Source organism: Rhinopithecus bieti, unplaced genomic scaffold (assembly GCF_001698545.2).
Source record: "Rhinopithecus bieti isolate Rb0 unplaced genomic scaffold, ASM169854v2 scaffold_28580, whole genome shotgun sequence".
NCBI classification, from domain to species: Eukaryota; Metazoa; Chordata; class Mammalia; order Primates; family Cercopithecidae; genus Rhinopithecus; species Rhinopithecus bieti.
Window position 1 is genome coordinate 92483 of NW_016812457.1, and position 3461 is coordinate 95943.

Genomic DNA, 3461 nt, shown 5'->3' on the forward strand with positions numbered 1-3461 from the left:
TTTTGTCTTGCTCTCACTCTCCTCACCCCCTTAAATGAGATTATGCCAAGAATGTTCATCTACAATCCATGTTTAACTTAATGCAATATATCACAAACATCTTTAATTTTTAAGCTTCATTATAAAATATACACATAAAAGACTGATGTATATGCTTCGCCAATATATATGATGCTCTCTGATTATTCCTTCTTAATATTATTCCCTTCTCTCTCATGTAACTACTATTCTGCATATTATGGTAATTACTCCTATGCTCTCCTTCATATTTTACCACCTATGTATGTATCTTTAAATGACACAAAGTTTGATTTTTCCTGTATTTGACTTTTATTATTGGAATCATAAGTGTTTTCTGCAGCTTCTGCTCATTATATTTTGTCTCTGTGTTGATACAAGTAGCCACATTTCATGTATTTTTCATAACGTATGTAGTATTTAGTATTCCATTTTAGGCATAAAACGTTTTTTGTTTTGTTTGTTTGTTTGTTCTTGAGACTAGGTCTCACTCTGTCACCCAGGCTGGAGTGCAGTGGCATGAACTGGGCTCACTGCAACCTCCACCTCCCCTTGTTCCAGCGATTCTCCTGCCTCAGCCTCCCTAGTAGCTGGGACTACAGGCTTGGGCCACTATGCCTGGCTAATAAACATGGTTGTGTTGTCCATGAATTTTTTGGTTAATTTTAGTGTTTTGATGGCACAAACAATGCTCCTGTATTTCTGTACATGGTTATGGCTGCTAGATAAAATACAAGATGCTTAGTTTAATTTGAATAATTTGAATTTCAGATAAACAAACTCTTTTAGTATAAGTATATTCCCAATATTGCATAGAACATACATACACTATTTTTATTATTTATATTAACTTTAAATTTAACTGAGAGTCATGTATTATTATTTGCTGAATCTGGCAACACTCTACATGGTGCAAATTTTTAGGAAGTTAAGTAGGATATATACCTAAGTGTGTAATTATTATGTCTTGGGAAATAAGTGTTCAATTTATTTCCAAATTGGTGATATTGATTTATATATCTATTTGCGGTTTTACTGGAATGCTCATCACTTTGTATCTTCACTAATGCATAGTATTGTCCGACTTTATAACTTTACCAATTTGATGATAGTCAAATTTTATATCATTGTGGTTTGAATTTCAGTTTCCCACATTACTAATGAAATTGAGTGTCTTTTCAAATGACTGTGGACCATTTGTGTTTCTGCTCCTGTGAGATGCCCACTTATGTATTGTGGCTCCTTTTTTTATTGTGTTATCAGTTTCAGGGGTTGGAGAATTTCTTTATATGTTCTGAATACTAACTATTGTTGGTTTATATGTTGCATATATAGGCTCCCATTTTGTGGCTTATCTTTTGATATTAACATTAGTTTTTGTTCATCGCATGTGTATAGACTGGCTTCCGGGATCTCTATTTAGTTCCATTGTTCCCATCATCTATCCCTGAGCCCAAAACACATAATGTAACTATTATAGCTCTATAAAAAAATACTAGAATAACTTGTAGGGCATGTCTCCTAATTTTTTTGAGAATTAAGGTCTGGCAGATGGTCAGTTTGTGTTAATATTTCATATGCATTTAAAATGTACATTATCCAGTTGTTCGGTGCCATCATGTTATATTTAGATGTCCATTTGATTAAGCATGTTATCTATGCTATTCAAATCTTCCAGATATTTACTGATATTTTTCTGCTTAACCTATCAACTATTTAGAGAGGTACATTAAAATTTTCAAATATGTGGCTGGGTGCGGTGGCTCACGCCTGTAATCTTAGCACTCTGGGAGGGTGAGGCGGATGGATCACTTGAGGTCAGGAGTTCGAGACCAGCCTGGCCAACGTGGTAAAATCCTGTCTCTACTAAAAATACAATATAAATTAGCTGGACATGGTGGCACGCGCCTGTAGTCCCAGCTACTAGGGAGGCTGAGGCAGGAGAATCGCTTGAACCCAGGAGGCAGAGGTTGCAGTGAGCTGAGATTGCGCCACTGCACTCCAGCCTATACTGCACTCCAGCCTGGGCAACAGAGTGAGACTCCATCTCATAAAAGAAAAAAAATTCAAATATGATGGCTGGATTTGTTAGATTCTTTTCCTTTGTAGTTTGGTCAAATTTTACTTTTAAACTATTTTCAAAACTATTTTTACTAGGTCCCATCAGGTTTAGAATTGCTTAATCTCCATAATGAATTAATACTTCTATAAATATATATTGGCCCTCTTTATCCGTAGAAATAAATGTTGCCTAAAATTTATTTTGTCTGATGCTAATGTAACTGTGCCAAATATCTTGTTTCACATTTATTTTGTATATCTTTTGTATCATTTTACTTATATAGTTCTTGTGTCCTTATGTTTAAATATGACTTTTGTAAACAATGCATAAATATATTTTAAAAATATGATCTGAGAGTGAGCAGCATAGCTTGTGATTTGTATGTGTATATCTACATGTAGATATACACATATATATACACTTATATACATATATACTTTGTTTCATTTTCTTTTTAATTGACACATAATAAATATACATATTTACTGGGTACAGTATGATGTTTGATACATGTGTATATAGCATAATTATTAATTTGAGATAATTGGCATTTGATTTATTTCTATCATCTTATTTAGTATTTTCTATTTGTCCCACTTTTATAGTTTTTTCTTCTTGCATACTTGATTACTTTTGGTTTGACCCTGTTTCTTTCCCTTGGTTTCATTTTTCGTTGTACTGTTCTGGAAGTTGTACATTCTATTTTATTTATTTAGTAGTTAATTGAGGAAATTTAATATGGATTTAAACCTCAAAAATTCTACAATTAATAACATATTTCTCTTTCCCTAAGTTATATGAAAATATTAGAATGCTTGAACTCCAATCACAGCATCCCAAATTATATACTTGTATTATTCAGTATTTTCAGTTCTGTTTTGATTTTCTGTGAAGATATAGTCTTCCCTGTTAGCAGAAAATAAATCCAAATATATTTTAATAATTTTTTTTTCTTTTACATCATTTTAATCACATAGTGTTCCATTAATTATTTTGATAAGTCAGCATTTGTCCAACTCACTTTTGTTGGACATTTAGATGGTTTCCAAACTTCACTATTACCAGCAATAGTCTTGGTTGGCTGAAAATTACTTAAAAGTAAACCTAATAGCTCATAATAATAGTTAAATTCTGACATCAGTTTAACATCATCTATATGGAGCAGTACAAAATAGTTTATAGTTTAACATCATCTATATGGAGTAGTACAAAAATAACTCAGGAAACTGAAACTCTAAAAACAAATAACTTGGTTAAGTTCAAAGAGCTATTAAGTGGTCAAAATGCGCTTTGGACCCAGACAGTTTACATTCTGAGACATACAGCAAAAATGTGGAAATTGAACACACACACACACACACACACACACACACACACACAC